At 39.0% G+C, this 10366-nt stretch overlaps 1 non-coding gene across 1 annotated transcript; it reads left to right on the top strand.

The window, feature by feature from the left end:
* Window positions 1–216: 216 nt before the first annotated feature.
* LOC141635698 (small nucleolar RNA R71) lies at window positions 217–322 on the top strand. The gene has a single exon (XR_012540366.1). It is a non-coding gene; the product is annotated as a small nucleolar RNA R71 (small nucleolar RNA).
* Window positions 323–10366: the final 10044 nt, after the last annotated feature.

Here is a 10366-nt window from a genome sequence, read left to right as displayed (position 1 = left end):
TGAGCCACGACTGCCTTGTCAACCGCGTGAACTGTTCGAATACCATCCCTCGGATTCCCATACTCGGCACAATGGGTCGCCATCTCCTCAATAATTGCCCATCCCTTATCATCATGAGTATTCTTTTGAAATCTTCCGTTGGATGAAGCATCAAGTATGGCTCTGTGGTCATCGTACAATCCATTGTAGAACTGATTGGACAGAAACCACGGGTCAAAACCATGGTGAGGAAGAGACCTCACCAACCTCTTGAACCGGCACCAAGCTTCATAGAACGTTTCATCCGGTGCCTGCTTGAAACTAGTGATCTTGGCCCTCAGCTGATTGGTGCGCTGCGGAGGGAAATATTTCTTATAAAAAGCAAGAGCAAGGGTCTCCCAGTCTGTGATCCCCGCGGCCGTACGGTCCAAGTCAGTCAGCCACTCCCTGGCTGAGTCAGTCAAAGAAAACGGAAACAGCACCCCCTTAATCTTGTCTTGAGTTACCCCCTTTGTGGCGGGGATAGTAGAACAGTAGTCTGTAAAGACCTCCATATGCTTCCTCGGGTCTTCACCTGCCACACCTCTAAAGAGATTTCTCTCCACCAGATTGATATAGGACGGACGGATGTCAAAAGTATTTCCATCCTCAGTCTAGAGATTGAAACCTTTGGGAATAGATGATGCTGTAGGCTCCGAATGACTTGCAATATTCGGCATCTTTACTGGTTGGTTTACAGAATTGAAAGTGTCTTCTTCAAAAGATGGGTTTTCTGTAAATAGGAAATGCTGAAGTTCGGGTTCGAAAGTACTCAAGGCTTCCTTTCGTGATTCTTTTTGCAGACGAGTCTATGCCGAAGTCTCTCTCGGCTCGAATCACCAAACTAACTCCAACCTGTTTGACCTGGGCATGCACAACACTGATAGAAAATGAATAAGAACTATCTCAAGGAATAAGAATTCCCTGAGAAAGATAAAATAAACGAAACAAAGACAGATAGGGCAATTGCCTCCCCGACAACGGCGCCAAAATTTGACAGGGTTGTCATATACCTATCAAAAATAACTAACTAAACTAACTATATAGCTAGGGAAGTCAGGTCGATCTCCTCAGGGAGGCAAGATATCTGTAAGAGTCCGTCTATTTGGTCACAAATGGAGGGTTTGTAATTGGTTTTCTAAACTAAAAGGTTTAAAGGAAAAGAAGCAAGGAAAGAGCACTAAAATAGAAAATGAGAATAAATTATCAATAGAGAGGGGTCATGTCAGGATTTCGGTTCACTACGGTAGTCCAGTGACTCAACTGTAAACAACTTAGATAAATTACTGCGAGACGGATATGGAGAGGTCCTTTCGGTCCACTTTCTACCCTAGATTACCACTAACTTAACTTCCGTCCTCGTCAGGGTAGTCAACTGTTCATAGCAGGCCTATTTAGTCCAATCTTCCGATCCAGGATTAAATTTAACCAGATTAAAAGGGTGACTCAGAAGCATGCACTCAACTAAGTCGGTAAATACAGTTATATTGCTATAGGGACAGAGTCTCACAATTAATTCATCTAACCTATTTACTATATCGTCGCATTTCTACCATAGATCCCCTAATCGTAACATGAAACAGATTAGCTACTCATGCTATTAATATTGTCAAAACTAATAACAAAGAATAAACCAACATTAAACATAATGAAATAATTATTAAATTGCATAAAAGATATTAGGGCAGAAAATTAAAGGAACAAAACAAGTAATTAAGATGAATAAAATGAAAGATTAAGAATAAAAGAGAGTAAGGGATTACAATCGCAAGGATCCGGCGTAAAGAACAACTAAATCCGAGCGAGAAAATCCGAAAGCAAAAGTTACAGTGAAAAAGAAAAAGCAACGTAGTGTTTACAGTGAAAGATGAATGATAAGATAAAAACTGAATGCTAATGACCTAGTTATTATGCGTTTAAATAGAAAAATTAATAAGTCCATAAGCTAAAAACAAGTTCACGGACTAATTTAAGCCCATGAAAGACAAAAACACTCGATCAAGCAGTCTGAAATAGCTCGATCGAGTACTTCTCCAAGTAATCTACTCGATCGAGTAGAATTGTTACTCGATCAAGTAACTCCTAATTCCAGCTCTATTGGATCGAGTAATATACTACTCGATCGACCATTTCCAGCCATAGAAACCACTCGATCGACAAATAAAATAGCTCGATCGAGTATTCTTCCTCTGAAACAGCTCAAACTCGTGACCGACTGCTCCGCATACCGTTCCTTCACGTATCCCAATGGAAGATCTCACTCTGAAAAATCCCGTCTCCTCAAAATGCATGTAAAAAGGGACGAAAATGGTACGATTCCACTACTTTTACGTTCATTCCTACAAAACGGGCAAAACGAACCAAAGTAGCCAATTCGGGGAAAAATGCAATATAAACAGTACGAAAGTACATAGAAATACGTACTAAAATAAGCTAAAAAGACTATACAAAATGCACGTATCAGTAAACCCGAGTCAGACTTGGAGAAGCTGATGACGGACATGGCATCGGTTTAGATCGGGCTTCGTAGTTGGAAGCGATGGCAGGGGCGGTTACCGAAGCAATATAGCTGATAGGGTTGTTTTAGCAATAATAGACAACGGCAAGTGTTATGGCAGCGTCGGAAGACAATCCAATCAGCGGCATCGGTGGAGGCGCACCAACGTGAAGAACATGAAGACCGATTGAAGGTGGAGAACCTTTATTCATAAAATAATAACCTACGTTCGGTCTGGGTAGGTAGGAGGGTGACGAAGGTGGTCGTTGTGGTGCGGGATAGGATAGTGGTGGTGAGGAAGATGTGCGTTGTGGTTGAACAGCCAAGGGCGGCAGGGGTTGGTGACGTGGTCTTGTTGTGGGATTCTTGGGAGGTTGAGGGCCGGTGATGGCGGAGTTGCGGCTAATTGGTCAGAGGAAAAGTGGCGGTCGGATGGTCGGAGGGCTGGCCGGAGTTGGGTGTGTGTTTGGGTATTGTGTTTGGGAGGATGAGGGTTACGAGTATGCGGTTTGAGGAAGGTGGGTGAGGTACCACTACCTAGACTTATTTTATATTTTATTTAATGAATGGAGAAACTGATTATTGAATACCCCATAAAAAAGACTAATACAGTACGCTAGTTGGTATACGCTATTGATGAAGGCCAGCCGGACATGGGATTAAGACTGCCATCTCCGGCCAATGGCTTGTACGGTAGGTTACCGCAGACCGAAAGGTTTTAGGGATCGTTTTAGGCTGATACCATGTTAATAATAGAAGGGAGAGTATAACTGAATGAAATGAGTATTATTGATAAACCGATTACAATATATATGATATTATCTTGCGGAATACTCCAAGAATATTACTCGGTATAATATCCTAACTATAATATATTATCTAAGGATAATATATTTTTTTAATAATAATATCTCTAATATAACATTCTCTAATATATATTTTCCTAATAATAATATATCTAATATAACATTCTCTAATATTTTTTATCTAAAAACTCTAATTTCGAGCCCCGAAGTTCTAGTAATTTCACCAAGGATACTACACATGAAGCTGAACTTCCTTGATCCTACAGACCTGATAGGTCGTTAAATTCTATCAAACAATATTTATCACTCGACAAACAACTTAGCAAGTAGTAAGTAGAGGCCGAACCTTAAGGACGGTTAACTATCAATTCAAGTAAATTGCAATGTTTAGTAAGGTGCTTGTAATGGTGTCAAGGGTGTCACAATTGATTGGTAAAAGATGAGTGTAACAACTACAACTAAAAAAGTTGAAATAAAATATAAACTAATGAAAACAAGAGCAACTAAAGTGATGTAAGCGTTAAACTGTAAATACCTCATCGTTGCACCTTCCGCCAAACACCCAGTGATGATTGGGCCGCATATTTAGCATATATCACAATTTTAGGACAATTCGTTTTAGTTAATAAAAGGTAACTCATTCACTTGTGTCTACCCCATGGTTGTCATCTAGGTGTCATTACAGTTGTTTTAGCAGTAATTAGAGTCAATTTGGAGTCTGGGGGCAAAACCGTCCTTTACCGTCCTGAAATCGTCAATCCCGAGTCAAAGCACTTTTTTTGTCCACCTAAGGTTCGGATGTCCTAACATGTCAAGATTATACCTCATTTTGAACCTCATGTCACTTCCTTAGGCTAAACATAAGTTTACATTACAAAATGTGCATTTTATTTTAACTAAATACGACAACCCGACCTTTAGGCCCATTTTACGATATGATACCAACTTTTTTGGCCTTGTCTATTTCACAAAAAGTTCTATATCATTCTCTTTTCTTTCCAACGCCACCAAAATCACCTTAATACGAGTATTTTAGAGAAAGTTATGCCTAAAATACGACAGGCTGTCAAGACGCGCTTTCTTGCGCAAGAAGAAACTGCCCAAGGGAGGACGCAGCATATGCTGCGCCTCTTCCAAGGGTGTATTTTTCCTTAAGAAAGCACCGCATATACGTGCTTGTTTGGGAAAAAGGCTATCCAACCCTATTCCATTCCACTATATATATAGGCGTTCTCCCTCAAATTGAGGACGCAAGTGTTCGCCCCTTCTCCTCTCCTTTGCATTCTAAGACCTTTGCTATTGTTTTTGACGCCTAAGTGCTTGATAAGTCGACCAAGTAAGCCCAAATCCTTTTGGGTACCAGTCTCATTTGCATGGCCGGCCAATTTGACCACTACACCATAATTAATCAATATTATAAATTCCTTTTTTAAGGGTACTTTCACTTTGCATTAAATCGAGTCGAGTTACTACTAAAAACCGATTTTAGTTAAATTATGTGATGCTAATATTTAAGTCTAAGGGTTTAAATCTCATCTTTTAATCTTATGTTTTTATTGTTGTATTTTATTTTACGAGTTTACATAATATTAATGCCAAGACGTAGTAATTATTTAGTAAAGTACAAGTCTTAAACCCTTTTCTCGACAAAACTGCCCATATCAGATGAGTTGAGGAAACACAGTGTCTGATGCCACTACTACAAATATAGGCAATAACAGCGCCCCTTGTACAATACATATTAACGTAAAAACGTAATAATGTTATTAATGGGTTTATTTTATTTTCGCTGAATTCAATGAAAAGTAATAACAACGGTTACAAGAAAAAGAACCGTTGTAATGGCTTATAACAACGGTTAGGTAAATAAGAACCGTTGTCATTAATGAATTAATAACAATGGTTTAACGCATAATACGTAATAACGTTGTTAATTCGGTTATTTTATTTAGGCGCAAATCAGTGAAAAATAATAAAAACGGTTAGTTTATGCAACCGTTGTCAATATTAATAACAACGGATATATAATAAAAAACGTTGTCAATAATGAAAGTAATAACAACGGTTTATTTGTTAGTTAAAGTTGTTAATTTGATTATTTTATTTTAGCGCAAATCAGTGAAAAGTAATAACAACGGTTAGGTTGTTAGAACCGTTGTCAATAGTATTGACAACAGTTAATAATATACAATACTGTTGTCAATACATTCAGTATATATAAATACAAAAACAAACACCAGAATACCACACAAACACAAACACAAACACAAACACAAGCACACACTAACACAAACACACAAACTACCGCACACTCTCCCTCACCGTCGACACTCTCCCTCGCCGTCAATACTCTCCGTCGCCGTCGCTCTGTCATCTCTGTCACTGTTGTTGTCATTTTCGTTGTCTTTTTCTCATTGTCTCTTTCTCTTTATCATCAGGTATATCTCTAAATATTTTATATTTTTGTTTTGGTTTGTTTGATGTTGCCGATAATTTGTTTGATGGGTATAATTCAATAGTTGTTTTTGTTTGTTTTTCCTCTATAGGGTTTTAGGATTTATGATGTTGCTTTCAAAGTCTATGCATGTCTTTCTTTAGCCTATGTTTTGTCTGTTCTTTCTCTTTATTTAGATATGGTTTTAGGATTATTCTAATTATTGTGGTGGAGATGATTTTTTTGTGTATTTTTTTGCGTTTATTAGTTTGCTTATTCGATTACATATATGTGAAAGCGAATGGAGAACATAAAAAAAAAAGCTAGGCTACTTTTCCATACCCATTATCCTTAATAAACATATATCTTATGAATGTAGATATATGGCTCGAACTTGGATGACTGATGCAAATAAGAGTGACCCCAACTATAACGATGGTTTAGCTGAATTTTATGAATTCGTTTTGAAAATTTTGAAAGGTTCTTCTAGTATTCCATGCCCTTGTGAAAGATGTGGTAATATTAGGTATATGGCCTTTCCGGACGTTAAAATTCACTTAGAAAAGTATAGTTTTAGTCGATCCTATACCCGTTGGATTTTTCATGGGGAATCATTAGAGGAAGAGGATAGTTTTGAAGAAGATGATGATGAGGGGATAGGTGTGGAATACGAAAGGCTGAGTGATGCCGAGTTTGTTGAGTTGGAAGCAGACATTGGTAGTACATTCGAAGCTGGTGTAAACACGGGTGACAAGTTGAATGAAGAGAAAGATGATGATTCGAATGCTTTTGAAGATGCAGGTGATGACACTAATTTGGATGACCTAAACAACCTGTATGAGAAGTTGCAAGAGTGTGAAGCGCCTCTCTACCCCGGTTCTAAGTACACTAAAATGTCGGCTGTGGTAAAGTTGTATAATATCAAAGTGGCAAATGGGGTGAGCGACACGTGTTTCACCAGTTTATTAGCCTTGATAAACGACTTGCTTCCAGCTGGTAATGTTCTTCCTGTTAGAACATATATGGCTAAGAAACAGATTAGAGGAGTGGGTGAAATATGAGAAAATACATGCATGTCCAAATGACTGCCTATTGTACCGAAAAGTATATCAAAACTTAACTAACTGTCCGGTTTGTTTTGAGTGGCGTTATAAGTATAAGGAAGGGATCCCGGCTAAGGTGTTATGGTATTTTCCAATAATACCAAGATTCATAAGGATTTATTTGAATGTAGAAGATGCAAGTATGATGACTTGGCATAAAACTAGAAGAATAAATGATGGAAAGCTAAGACACCCGGTAGATGGTACACAATGGAAAGCGATTGACACTAAGTCTCCCAGGTTCGGCAATGAACCTAGAAACTTAGGTCTAACACTGTCCACTAATGGAATGAACCCACACGAAAACATGAGTAGTCAACATAGTACTTGGCCAGTAGTGTTCGCTATTTATAATTTACCTCCACATGTGTGCACGAAAAGAAAGTATTTGATGTTGTCGTTGTTAATTTCCAGCCCTAAACAACCTGGAAACAATATATATGTCTATTTGGAACCTCTTATAGATGATTTGCGAATTTTGTGGGATTATAGGATAGAAGTATACGATGGATATAAGAATGAAACTTTCAATTTGAGAGTGATGTTGTTGTGTACAATATCTGACTATCCCACTTATGGCGACCTTTGTGGACATACTGTGCATGGGAAAGAGGCTTGCCCATTGTGTGGAGAGGATATTGTATCAGAATACTTGAAGCATTCTCGCAAGAATGTGTACATGGGAAATCGTAGGAGGTTACGCCGTCATCATCCTTATCGTAAGCTTCAGAAGGCGATTAATGGGTACGCCGAGCCTCGTCCGAGTCTTAAGATTTATAATGGGCATGAAGTTTATGAGAAAGTTAAGGAAATTGAGATAATATATGGGAAGAAGGGCGGGTCTAAATTGTCTACCCATGGGTATAAGAAAAGATCGATATTCTTTGATAACCTTCCATATTGGCCTGACCTGGAGGTCAGGCATTGCCTCGATTTTATGTACATTGAGAAAAATGTCTGTGATTATATCACCACTACCCTCTTGAATGTTCCCGGCAGAACAAAAGATAACAAAGCAGCTAGGGAAGATATGACAGTGATGGGTTTTAGGCTGGAGTTGGCAACAAAGAAGAGAGGTAATCGTACATTTTTGCCGCCATCAGCTTTTACCCTTTCACGGGATGAGAAAAAATAGTTCTGTCAATGCTTGAATGGAATTAAGGTGCCACAGGGTTATTCGTCGAATATCAGAAGCCTTGTGTCGATGCAGAACCTAAAACTCATCGGGTTAAAGTCACATGACTGTCACACTTTGATGCAACAGTTATTACCTGTGGCTATTCGGTCCATTTTCCCCGACTAGGTACGATATGCTTTAACTAGATTTTGTGTCTTCTTACAGTCTATTTGCGAGAGAAAGTCATTAATCCCGCTGACGCAGAGTCTTTCCAAATCCTCGTTGTCACCTCTCTTTGTCAGTTGGAAATGTATTTTCCACCCTCGTTCTTCACTATCATGGTACACCTGACTGTTCACTTAGTTAGGGAGATTTTGTATCTTGGCCCTGTGTACTTGAGATACCAGTATCCTTTCGAAAGATTGATGAAAGTGTACAAGGACTACATATCTAATTGGTATCGTCCAGAAGGTTGTATTGCTGAGTGCGCTATTATCAATAAAGCCCTTGCATATTGTTACGCGCACCTCTTCAGTGACGAGTTAATTGGAGTTCCTAAGAATCGCCTAATTGACTGGATGGCGGGAAAAGGCATTAGGGGCCGTGTTGAATAAATTGTGACACGTGACATGTTGCATTTAGCACATATATACGTGCTTCACAACGATGATGAGGTGAAACCTTATATTCAGCAGCACCAAGATGAACTCAAAGACGTTTACCTAACCAAGAGCGAGATGTGGATTGCAAATGAGCATAACAAGAGATTTTGAGAGTGGTTTAGGAATATTGTTTTAGATTGTAAGAATCAGTATGGTGATGACATATCTCCTAGATTACTACGTCTCGGCTTAGGTCCAAATGCGAGAGCAACCTTTTATAGTGGTTTTCCCATTAATGGATATACTTTTACACCCGCGAGCAAGATGAGTTGAGCACAATGCAAAATAGTGCTGTTTGTTCTGAATTTGAGGCGATGTACTTTTCTAGTTCAAAAAATAAACATCTTATTTGGGGAAAAATGCAATATTATTGTGAAATTCAAGAAATATTGGAATCAAATAACATTGATTTCAAAATACCTATGTTGGGCCAAGATTTGTCCTGCCTAATCAGACAAATGTCGGGCAAAGAGATAACAAGCCTAGCCTGAAGGGAAGCAACTTAGCACAAAGCCTATTATACTTAGACAAGTGCCAGCCAGGAGGGAAAGACAGGTCAGGCCATCTATCCAGGCCAGACCTGAAGGAATAACACACCAGCCGTATATTAGGCACCACTAGAACAAGTCAGGCAGCAGCCAAAGTACAACAAAGAGATTCCTACTTACACGGAGGACTTATTCAACACAACCTACAGCGATTATAGAGCAGTCAAGCAAGCAGAGACAAAGACGGGCAGTTTTGAGAAGTCAAATACCTGCCTCCGGGTAAATAGGGCACGGGGCCTATTACCTAGGAACGTTCCAATCTACGTGGGGAAGACCGTTGGAGACTAAATGAAACTACTATAAATAGCAAGGAGCAGAAAGGAAAAAGAGGATGATCTAGTCACGCATTTACTTTCATTCTATTGTAAATACTCTAAGTAATTCTACTAAGTATTCATACCTCATACTTGCCTGACATACAAATTTCTTGTCAGGATACATTAAAAGATAGTAACAATCCCTCCTGGCTTGGTGCTCGTGGTTTTTTCCCTTATTCCCCGGGTTTTTCACGTACAAATCTATGTCTTTCACTTTATTATTTATTCTTTATTTATTTATCGTACTAGTCAAGCATTGTTATTTGAGTTAGATTACCCTGCAAAATAAACCCATGGCAAGACTTTACTTCCGTGTGAAATCTTGCTAAAATAATTGGCGCCCACCGTGGGGCATCTAGCTCAAAAATAATCAAAACCCAATCCCAAACAACACAGAAATCTTCCAAAAATGACTGGAGACAGTATAGAACAATAACTGACTGCCGCCAAACAACAACTACTGGAGATAGAACAACTGAAGCAAAAAAATGGCCCAGGCTGAAGCTGAAGTCCAAAAACTGAAAGAATCAGAGTCCAACCTGAAGCAAAAGCTAGGAGATAAAGCTCCAGGCTCAAACATGAAGATTCAGGCTGGAACACCATTTTCTTCAATCATTAGGAATATTTACTTCTCCAACTTTGGTACTCCAACTCCATAAAAAACAAAGCAAGAGATCTCGATTCAGACTCGGAAGAAACCCCAAACGAAGAGGCTACCCCAAATCAAACCAATGTAGCCATAATGATGGCCATGGTCCAGGAGATCCAGAAACTCCATGAGAAATTTGAAAAGATCCCTGGAATACATACAAGCATTAAGGAAGCCAACCCTAAAAGCTATGTTGACTCTCCCTTCATGGATGA

The sequence above is a fragment of the Silene latifolia genome, chromosome Y (genome assembly GCF_048544455.1).
Source record: "Silene latifolia isolate original U9 population chromosome Y, ASM4854445v1, whole genome shotgun sequence".
NCBI classification, from domain to species: Eukaryota; Viridiplantae; Streptophyta; class Magnoliopsida; order Caryophyllales; family Caryophyllaceae; genus Silene; species Silene latifolia.
The sequence above is the reverse complement of the archived record's forward strand: the minus strand, read 5'-3'. Positions and strand labels throughout refer to the sequence as shown.